The 11884-nt window shown below is 40.3% G+C and overlaps 1 pseudogene; it reads left to right on the top strand.

The window, feature by feature from the left end:
• Positions 1-752: 752 nt before the first annotated feature.
• On the top strand, positions 753-10217 carry LOC147367954 (olfactory receptor 5I1-like; annotated as a pseudogene).
• The last annotated feature ends 1667 nt before the right edge of the window (positions 10218-11884 follow it).

The following is an 11884-nucleotide window of genomic DNA, read 5'->3' as shown; positions in this document are numbered from 1 at the left end:
TCCCACCAACAGTGTAAGAGAGTTCCCTTTTCTCCACACCCTCTCCAGCATTTATTGCTTGTAGACTTTTGGATAGCAGCCATTCTGACTGGCGTGAAATGGTACCTCATTGTGGTTTTGATTTGCATTTCTCTGATAATGAGTGATGTTGAGCATCTTTTCATGTGTTTGTTAGCCATCTGTATGTCTTCTTTGGAGAAATGTCTGTTTAGTTCTTTGGCCCACTTTTTGATTGGGTCGTTTATTTTTCTGGAATTCAGCTGGGAGTTGGTGATGGGCAGGGAGGCCTGGCGTGTTGCAATTCATGGGGTCACAAAGAGTTGGACACGACTGAGTGACTGAACTGAACTGATCTGAACTGAGGGCCAGAAAGCACCTTCCTTTTCTCGTCTTCCCCATCCTTCTGTGCCTGCCCAGACTGCTGCAGTCCGTTCTTGGGGAGCAGACTCTTTGGGCTGACACTGGCAGCTTGCGGCTGGTTGGGCTGTGTAAAGAGTGAGGCCTGGTGAGCCTGTGCAAACCTGTCTGTCCGCAGGCTCCCTGAATGCCCCTTCCTGGGGGCTGGCCTTGCACAGCCCCAGGTTCAGGCTGGGGTTCACCTGGGAGAGAATGGCCGTAAGCTGGACCTTCCTGTAGTTGGAGATGATTGGGGCCCCAGCAGCCCTGGCCTCCCCAGGAAGGCAGGAGGACTTTTGCTTTGCCTCTGGTCAGGCCGTCTGGGCTCAGAGAGTACAGGCTGGCCCAGAGGCAGCATGTTCCCAGTCCCGGGGTACAAGCTGCAGGGAACAGAGACGAAGGACTCCATCCCCCTACCCGGCACCAAGGAGCCGCACAATGCCCTGGGGCCCTTGGTTTGTGTTCTTGCCTTGTCTTCCACCTTCATCCATCCCCTTTCTCCAGATCAAGTTGATTCAGGAAGGGGGTGGGGTGCGTGGGGAGGTGCATGGAGGAGGTGGGGAGGGGGCGTTGGGATTAGCTCCCAACACTTCTCCATTTTACAACCCAGTTAGGCTGGTCCATAAAATGGAAATAATGAATGACACCATATGATCACAACCTTAACGCTGTAGCCCCAGCTATGAAGGCTCCATAGGCAATAACAATGAAATTACTGACTTCATTCATTAGCAAGTATCAAGTATTTTGCAGCTATAGATTTAGCTAATATATTCTGTTCAGTGCCTATTTCGAATGCCTCTCAGAGGAAGTTTGCTTTCACCTCTAAAGGGACACAAGATACTTTACTTGACTACTCATAGGGTATCTCAGTAGCTTGGCCATCTCATACAATTTTTTCAAGATATTAACTGCATTCAACTCCTTCTGGAAATATGGATATGACATTGTGTATAAACGGATTCAGGCTTCCCCAATGGCTCAGTGGTAAAGAGTCTGCCTGTTGAGCTGCAGGTTCAGTCCCTGGGTCAGGAAGATACCCTGGGGGAGAGTATGGCAATCCACTCCACAGAGGAGTCTGGTGAGCTGCAGTCCAGAGGGTCACAAAGAGTCGGACACGACTGAAGCAACTTAGGACTTATGCACACAAAGAGATTCGTTTGACAGATTCATTTAGGACCATGGGAGGAGGTCATCTGGAGAAGGTGACATCTGGTTGACTGGCAAACTGGACCTGTGTACTCCTCACATCATTCCTTCAGTGAGAAATATTTTCAAAGACCACACAAACAGTCTTGAGAGAGCAACTTGTTCAGACCATCTGAACGGTATACATGCTTGAAGCTGGTTAAGACCTCTATATAAATATTTGAAATTATGACTGGTGGGTATTGAGATATACTTGTCTCACAGCCTCCCATGAAGAGCCCTATATGTGAGATTATAAACAATAATTTGATGCTTATTCTAGAACATGAATTCAACTTTAATTCAATTGTATTTTACTGACCTGCCATAAAATTAATTCAACTTATTGGGATATCAGGGCTTCCCCAGTGGTTCAGTGATAAAGAATCCACCTACAGTGCAGGAGACCCAGGTTTGATCACTCGGTCAGCAAGATCCCCTGGAGGAGGAAATGGCAACCCACTCCGGTATTCTTGCCTATGAAATTCTATGGAAAGAAGAGCCTGGTGGGTTACAGTCCATGGGGTTGCAAAGAGTCAGACGTGACTTAGAGACTAAACAACAAGAATATCTGGATATTGATACCAAGGATGAGAAGAATCAGGAATTTTTGTTTGATGATGGTTTACTGGAATCTGAAAGTCACAGTTTCCTGCACAGAGAGGAGTGTTACAAATTTACTGAGTAATGGGAGAATTTTTAAAAGAAAATTTAAATTTCTTAAAAAAACCCATATATACATGGTGAGAAACAGAGTACTAACATAATTGGAAATCTTAATTACACAAAAATCTTTAAGAATACTGAAAGTTTACTTTTTCAGACTGACTTAGAGGCATACTAACTAGATTGCACTCATCTCACACGCTAGTAAAGTAATGCTCAAAATTCTCCAAGCCAGGCTTCAGGAATACATGAACTGTGAACTTCCAGATGTTCAAGCTGGTTTTAGAAAAGGCAGAGGAACCAGAGATCAAATTGCCAACATCTGCTGGCTCATCGAAAAAGCAAGAGCGTTCCAGAAAAACATCTATTTCTGCTTTATTGAGTATGCCAAAACCTTCGACTGTGTGAATCACAATAAACTGTGGAAGATTCTTCAAGAGATGGGAATGCCAGACAACCTGACCTGCCTCTTGAGAAACCTATATGCAGGCCAGGAAGCAACAGTTAGAACTGGACATGAAACAGCAGACTGGTTCCAAATAGGAAAAGGAGTACGTCAAGGCTGTATATTGTCACCCTGCTTATTTAACTTATATGCAGAGTACATCATGAGAAATGCTGGGCTGGAAGGAGCACAAGCTGGAATCAAGATTGCTGGGAGAAATATCAATAACCTCAGATATGCAGATGACACCACCCTTATGGCAGAAAGTGAAGAGGATCTAAAAAGCCTCTTGATGAAAGTGAAAGTGGAGAGTGAAAAAGTTGGCTTAAAGCTCAACATTCAGAACACGAAGATCATGGCATCCGGTCCCATCACTTTATGGGAAATAGATGGGTAAACAGTGGAAACAGTGTCAGACTTTTTTTGGGGGGGGCTCCAGAATTACTGCAGATGGTGATGGCAGCCATGGAATTAAAAGATGCTTACTCCTTGGAAGGAAAGTTATGACCAACCTAGATAGCATATTCAAAAGCAGAGACATTACTTTGCCAACAAAGGTCTGTCTAGTCAAGGCTATGGTTTTTCCAGTGATCATGTATGCATGTGAGAGTTGGACTGTGAAGAAAGCTGAGTGCTGAAAAATCGATGCTTTTGAACTGTGGTGTTGGAGAAGACTCTTGAGAGTCCCTTGGACTGCAAGGAGATCCAACCAGTCCATTCTGAAGGAGATCAGCCCTGGGATTTCTTTGGAAGGAATGACGCTAAAGCTGAAACTCCAATGCTTTGGCCACCTCATGTGAAGAGTTGACTCACTGGAAAATACTCTGATGCTAGGAGGGATTGTGGGCAGGAGGAGAAAGGGACGACAGAGGATGACATGGCTCGATGGCATCACTGACTCGATAGATGTGAGTTTGAGTGAACTCTGGGAGTTGGTGATGGACAGGGAGGCCTGGAATGCTGCAATTCATGGGATCGCAAAGAATTGGAAACGACTGAGCAACTGAACTGAACTGAACTGAGCTAGATTATATAGCTGTCTCTGGTGCCATCTATTGTCTGAAAGATGCAAGAATTCTAGCTTCTTGGGTATATGGAAAACATTTTTTAAGTTCATTCCTCTCAAGCAATGCCAATGTGCATTTGCTAGGAAAGTCTGTTTTCTTAAGGCTTATTTATGGTAAGCATTTAAGTATTTGAGTGGAAGTAGCATATATTTTCTTGATGACCCCCTTTACCACATTATTTGCAAGTTTCAAACCAAAGATACTTCATACAAACCCTTTTGACCTTGTCACTTTTCATCCAATTCTTTGCTTTTCAAAATTCAATGTATCAATAAATCCACTCAATAAGTTGTTAATTTAGATGTATTTTTCAGTTCTATTTTATTTTCTAAGGTTTCCAATCATTTGTGGAATGTCTCCCAACTTTTGTCATTTTCAATTTTTTTTTGGACAGTTTTCTTTAGGATGTTTTTAGAATTATTTTTAAACTCTTGCTTGCCAACTCCAATTTTGGTTCAATGTGTATTTGCTTTTGGCATTTTCCCTCTTGTATGGGCATAAAATCTTTCCTGTTATCATGCTTAGTAATTTGTTTATTACATGCCATACAGACTACAAAGATGTTCTACAGAATTTCTCAAATCAATGAAGCTTCAACTATTTTTCTGATGCAATTAAGAGTGACAAGCTCCATTCAATAGAAAACTGATTCTTTTGGTTTTGGCAACATGCACTGTGTCTCCAGTTCACCCCTCTTACTAGGACATAATGACCTAAGACTTTCACATAAGTACTTAAGCTTTCTTGGAGTCTCTTCAGCACGAAAGTAATATAGAATTGTCTACTCTTGTATTTCAGAGGTTTTTGACATATCTTTAACCCCCCACTCCAAGCAATTTAAAATTTGGCAAATGCTGTGAAGGGAAGACAGCTCTGTGTTTGTAGCCATGCAAATTTCCAGTTTGGGTACTCTAGTACTGTGTAATTACCAAAAGTTCTGCAATTGTTTCTGAGAGCAGCTGAAATATCATTGTTTAGTGAAACTGTCCAGAGAAGGAAATGGCAACCACTCCAGTACTCTTGCCTGGAAACTCCCATGGATGGAGGAGCCTGGTGGGCTGCAGTCCATGGGGTCGCTGAGGGTCGGACATGACTGAGCGACTTCATTTTCACTTTTCACTTTCATGCACTGGAGAAGGAAATGGCAACCCACTCCAGTGTTCTTGCCTGGAGAATCCCAGGTACGGGGGAGCCTGGTGGGCTACCGTCTATGGGGTTGCACAGAGTCAGACATGACTGAAGCGATTTAGCAGTAGCAGCAGCAGTGAAACTGTCATACAAAACGCACATAAGAACAATCAAGTTGAAAATGGAAAACTGTATTTGCTAACTGGGATGGTTTTATCTTCTTTTGATGCTCTCAGGCATAAGACTCTTATTTTAAAGTCCTTCTGGGACTTTCCTGGTGGTCCAGTGGTTAAGAGTCTACCTGCCCCTGCAGAGGACATGGGATCAATCCCTGGTCCAGGGAGATAACCACAAGCCAAAGGGCATCTAAGCCATGCACCCCAACTGTTGAGCCTGTGATAAAAAACTTAAACTTGTTTGCTCAGTCGTGTCTGACTCTTTGCAACCCCATGGACTGTACCTGCCGGGCTCCACTGTACATGGGATTCTCCAGGCAAGAATACTGGAGTGGGTTGCCATTTCCTTCTCCAGGGGATCTTCCCAACCCAGGGATCGAACCTGGGTCTCCTGCATTGCAGGCAGATGCTTTATCCTCTGAGCCAATATTAGAGCCCAAATTCTAGAGCCCATGGTCTGCAACAGAAAGTACCCCCACTCTCTGCAACTAGAGAAAGCCCAGGCACAGCAAGGAAGACCCTGCACAGCCAAAAGTAAACAGACAGGTAGATAGATAATTTTAAAAAATAAAGTCCTTTCATCTTCTCAGAAAGCACCTATGATAACAGGTTCTATAGTAGCCTCCGCTGGTCTCACCCTTCAGTGCAACAAAATATATTACATTTCAGTGCTGAGGGTATCAAGTAACATTTTTAGGAACTTCCATGTGGTTTTGAAATAATTTAAATGAGAGCTACATTTTAAAATATATGAACTATTTAAAAGAACCTTTACAGTATCAGAGTATAGGACTCTAGTGGGATTTCAAGTGTCAGGAAAAAACCACCACAATATTACTGAGAGTAAAAATTGCCTCTTCAAACTAATGCTAACAGAATTGCTATTATAATTATGAAGTTGTTTCAAAATAATAATTCACAATAACCTACTAATTATTCCCTAGGAATCTCTTGGAAATGAACATGTTTGGAACCTTCGGTTATTAGGTCCCTAACTACCTGCGAATGTATATAAAAGTCCTTGGTTCTATTGGTGAAATTATTTATCTAGGTAATAGGAAAATGTCTCCTCCTTTGTAAGTAGCTTATGTGTTTACCAGATTGGCTTTATTGATGCAAAAAAAGACTTTTATGGATCTGAGATCACTGACATGTGTCAAAATAGTTACAAAATCATATGTATTAGCATATTATCCACAAATAAATCTACCTGTGCCATTCTTCTGTAGCTTCTACAGGTATCTGAGACACTTACCTTTTTAAAATATTTTCTTTTTTGTTAACAGAAATAAACTGAAACATGATAGTTTCAATTAATTTATTTTCTATTCTAACATTATTTTGCTATATATTTATGAAAAATTTAGCAAATCACTTCAGTTTGATTGAATCTTTTTGGTCATTCCCATTGAAAAGCAAGAATCCAAGATTCACTCTCATCTCTGACTTTTCCCTTCGTGCTTCTCTCCTCACTCACGTTTCTCTACGTGGATGGTGGTGGTGGTGGTAGAGTTGATTTAGTTACTAAGTCGTGTTCCACTCTTTGCAACTGAGGCCCTGCCAAGCTCCTCTGTCCATTGGATTTCCCAGGTAGGAATACTAGAATGGACTGCCATTTCTTTCACCAGGGAATGTTCCTGACCAGGGATCAAACCCAGGTCTCCTGAATCGTAGGCATTCTCCTGCATTGTAGGCAGATTCTTTAAGGGTTGAGCCACCAGGGAAACCCTTCTTAGTCTATTGGACGGGATGCTCGCTGTGAGTCCCCGAGAGTAATGGACTGTGTTTTCAGGAAATAACTTGAGTCATTCTGCGCTGCCTTCAGCAAGTCTGCACCAGAGCCTGTCTCATGGAGGCCACACTGTTAATTCTCTAACCACCTTCATGGTTGTCGTTGTGAGCTTTGACTTCACACATATCTGAATTTGAATTATACCTGTCAACTACTTGCGGACTGACTTGGAACATTAAGCTTCAATGTCCCCATGTAACATACGGAATCAATAATGAGAATCTAGCTTACACAGCCCATCTGTCTTGAAGTTTTGGAGGCAGGAGCCTGGGCTCCAATCCTATTTTCATCACGTCTTAGCTCTCCAGCTCTCTGTGCTTTAGCTCCCTCAACTGTAAGAGAAATACTACAGTGACAGCAACTGCTGTGAAACTTTGTTAGTATACTTTTGTATGACAAGTAAATAAATTATATGTAAAGTGTTTAGAATATTGCATTTCACATCACAATCATTATATAAATGATAACTATTATTTTAAAAAATCTAGTGACATAGTTCTAATTATTAGCTAGGGATAAGTGAGAGCAGTGGGGTTGTTTCTGTTGTTGTTTAGTCGTTAAGCTGTGTCCGACTCTTTGTGACCCCATGGAACTGTAGCCCATCAGGCCTCTCTGTCCATGAAATTCTCCAGGCAAGGATACTGGAGTGGGTTCCCATTTTCTTCTCTAGAAGATCTTCCCAGATCAGGGATTGAACCCACATCTCCTGCTTTGGCAAATGGATTCTTTACTGCTGAGCAGAGAGCAGTGGAGTAATTGAAACTAATCTTCACTCTTTACCTATTATTTGCCAATCTATCTAAAGTAAAACAGCAAGAAAGTATAGATAGATAGTTTTCCTCATTTAACCTGGCAGAGAAACCACGTGAAATACTGTTGTCATTATTATAGTAAAATTTTAAATATATATGTTATATATAATAATATACATATAGTATATGTATTAAGTATAACAGATTCTCTCTCTCTCTCTCTCTCTCTATATATATATATATATATATACACACACACACATATACACACATACACACACATAATTGTGCAAGGTCATACAGTCCACATGGCTAATATGAGATTCTAACCAAATGCTTATTAACTCTAAATTTAGGTCATATCATTTCTGAACACTCTGATTACGTTGAAAACAGGCAAAATAAGAATAAATTAACTACTATCCTAACAAGATACTGCATCTCATTCACACTCTTTGAGGTAATAACATAAGACAGTATCCTAACCCTTCTAATTCTCTTAGACTTTTCTGTGCCTATGTTATAGCATACTTTTAGTGATTAGATGATATTACAACAATGAAGTTCTTAGCTCTGTACTGTCTCAATAATTTTATATAAGTGAGAGAATGACCCCAACCATTTGTTCTAGCCAACTGTGGCAGTAGTAACAAAGCTCATTGGAGGTTTCACTTGCTTGTTTTATAGATTTCCAAGTCATCCTTCAAGGCTACAATAAAAAGTCTTATATTTCAAAGTCATGTTCAAATTATCCTTGCTTCCAGAAAATTTCTGAGATTACAGAAACAGAAGTTGACAAAATTCTTAGACTCAACATCCTGAATTATACTAGGATAAAAATTAAATGTAGCTATTTGTGTTTGCTCACATATATAATTAGTGAGGAGGCTATATAGAGTAATTTTTAAAAATGAGAAGTTAATACTAATTTTTTTGCCCACTTTACTCAGTCATCTTATATTTATGCTGTGCTTACTAGAAGCCAAGAAGATAAAGAATGCCAAAGAGAAAAGCAGTTAATTACTTTAATCTCCTTAACTTAGTATCTTGACAGGATTTAAGGATTTGCCTTAAACTTGTCACTTTCTAAAACATGCTCTCAGCTGATGTTTACTGACATTTGCTTTAATTTCACTAATCACTTTTGCTTTTATTTTTTTTAAATAGCTGAAGTATATTTCATTGCATCATTCTAATCACAATCAAGAGTACAACACACTGCTATTTATTAAATACTGGACAGAAGGAGTACATTGTTCTAGAGTTATCATTGCAAGATGTACTCAAGTTAACATACTTTTAATAACAGATATATTTTCTCTCTTATCATCATTTCATTTATTACTTCATTATTCATTTACTTCTCTGTAGTAGCTATAGGTCTATACTTGAGAATTAAAAAGTAAGAAATATGAGATGTTATCTGCACATGTCTGTCCAGTGGAAGAACTAGCTATTAATCAAACAAAATAAAACTATCAACCATGAGATAAAGCTACTAAATTCTGAAATATGTTTCTCAGGATTTATATTTGGAAGGATATTTGGTCTGGGACTCTTGATTGCTTGTTTGTTTGTTGAAACAACAAAATAACCTTATAATTATATCTAATTTTTTTCTCTATCAACATAGCATCTTAGGATGTTAGAATTCTCATAAGAAGAAAACAGCACAGAATATGACTTTTAAGATGGAAACTATACCTTGGTGACTGAATTTATTCTGTTAGGGTTTCCAACTTGCCCTGAACTGCACATTGTCCAGTATCTCCTGTTTCTGACTTTGTACTCTATGATTTTAATGGGGAACGTTGGATTGATGATGTTAATCAGAGTTGATCTGCATCTTCAAATGCCCATGCATTTTTTCCTTAGTAATCTATCCTTTGTAGACCTTTGCTATTCTTCAGTCATCATTCCCAAAATACTTGTCAACTTCCTCTCTCAGAACAAGTCAATTTCCTATCACAGCTGTGCCCTGTAGTTTTATTTCTTTTGTACTTTCACAGATACCGAATCCTTTATCTTGGCTGCCATGGCGTGTGACCGCTATGTTGCCATATCCCTTTACTGTACATGGTTGTGATGTCTTGGGGCATCTGCATATGGTTGATCATCTTGTCATACTTTGGAGGCAATATGAGTTCCCTGGTGCACACATCCTTTGCGTTTACTCTGAAATACTCTGATAAAAATGTCATTAATCATTTTTTCTGTGACCTTAAGTTATTGTGCACAGACACGTCACTTAATGAGTGGCTTCTCTCCCCATAGGGCAGCTCAGTGGAAATTATCTTCTTCATCGTTTTCATCATCTCCTACTTTTACAGTCTGCTCTCAGTCTTAAAGATCCATTCTTCCAGCAGGAGGAAGAAGACCTTCTCTACCTGTGCTTCTCACCTGACATCCGTGGCCACCTACCAGGGAACTCTGCTCTTCATTTACTCACGACCCAGCTACCTGTATTCTCCAAACACTAATAAAATCATCTCAGTGTTCTACACCATCATCATCCCAATGCTGAATCCTTTGATTTATAGTTTGAGAAACAAAGACGTAAAAGACGCTGCTAAAAATGTCTTAAAACCAAAGATAAATCCCTCCTGAGATATAAGGTTCCAGGATTCATCTAAATCCCTGATTACAAACTCCAGCTTGTATGTGTGTATGCTCGGTCATGTCCAACTCTTTGCAACCCTATGGACTATAACCTGTCAGGCTCTTTTGTCCTTGAAATTATCCAGACAAGAATACTGGAGTGGATTGCTATTTCCTCCTCCAGGGAATCTTCCCCACCCAGGGATGGAACCTGTATCTCTTGCTTATCCTGCATTTACAGGTGGATGCTTTATCCCTGCAGTGCCTGGGACAAACTGTAGCTAAGAACCTGCCACAACCTTGCCAGCACATACACAACTTCTCACACAAACATTTTATCAAACACTTGTTTTTTTATTTTTTATTTTTAAATTTTATTTTATTTTTAAACTTTACAATATTGTATTAGTTTTGCCAAATATCGAAATGAATCCGCCACAGGTATACCTGTGTTCCCCATCCTGAACCCTCCTCCCTCCTCCCTCCCCATACCCTCCCTCTGGGTCGTCCCAGTGCACCAGCCCCAAGCATCCAGTATCGTGCATCAATCCTGGACTGGCGACTCATTTCATACATGATATTATACATGTTTCAATGCCATTCTCCTAAATCTCCCCACCCTCTCCCTCTCCCACAGAGTCCATAAGACTGATCTATACATCAGTGTCTCTTTTGCTGTCTCGTACACAGGGTTTTTGTTACCACCTTTCTTTTTTTTTTTAATTAATTTTATTTTATTTTTAAACTTTACATAATTGTATTAGTTTTGCCAAATATCAAAATGAATCCACCACAGGTATACATGTGTTCCCCATCCTGAACCCTCCTCCCTCCTCCCTCCCCATACCCTCCCTCTGGGTCGTCCCAGTGCACCAGCCCCAAGCATCCAGTATCGTGCATTGAACCTGGACTGGCATCTCGTTTCATACATGATATTTTACATGTTTCAATGCCATTCTCCCAAATCTTCCCACCCTCTCCCACAGAGTCCATAAGACTGTTCTATACATCAGTGTCTCTTTTGCTGTCTCGTATGCAGGGTTATCGTTACCATCTTTCTAAATTCCATATATATGCGTTAGTATACTGTATTGGTGTTTTTCTTTCTGGCTTACTTCACTCTGTATAATAGGTTCCAGTTTCATCCACCTCATTAGAACTGATTCAAGTGTATTCTTTTTAATGGCTGAGTAATACTCCATTGTGTATATGTACCACAGCTTTCTTATCCATTCATCTGCTGATGGGCATCTAGGTTGCTTCCATGTCTTGGCTATTATAAACAGGGCTGTGATGAACATTGGGGTACACGTGTCTCTTTCCCTTCTGGTTTCCTCAGTGTGTATGCCCAGCAGTGGGATTGCTGGGTCATAAGGCAGTTCTATTTCCAGTTTTTAAAGGAATCTCCACACTGTTCTCCATAGTGGCTGTACTAGTTTGCATTCCCACCAACAGTATAAGAGGGTTCCCTTTTCTCCACACCCTCTCCAGCATTTATTGCTTGTAGACTTTTGGATTGCAGCCATTCTGACTCGCGTGAAATGGTACCTCATTGTGGTTTTGATTTGCATTTCTCTGATAATGAGTGATGTTGAGCATCTTTTCATGTGTTTGTTAGCCATCTGTATGTCTTCTTTGGAGAAATGTCTATTTAGTTATTTGGCCCATTTTTTTGA

This window comes from Bos grunniens, chromosome 7 (genome assembly GCF_055505025.1).
Source record: "Bos grunniens cultivar Pamir isolate PY7600 chromosome 7, Bosgru_T2T1.0, whole genome shotgun sequence".
In the NCBI taxonomy this organism is placed as follows: domain Eukaryota; kingdom Metazoa; phylum Chordata; class Mammalia; order Artiodactyla; family Bovidae; genus Bos; species Bos grunniens.
This window is presented reverse-complemented; position numbering and strand designations above follow the sequence as displayed.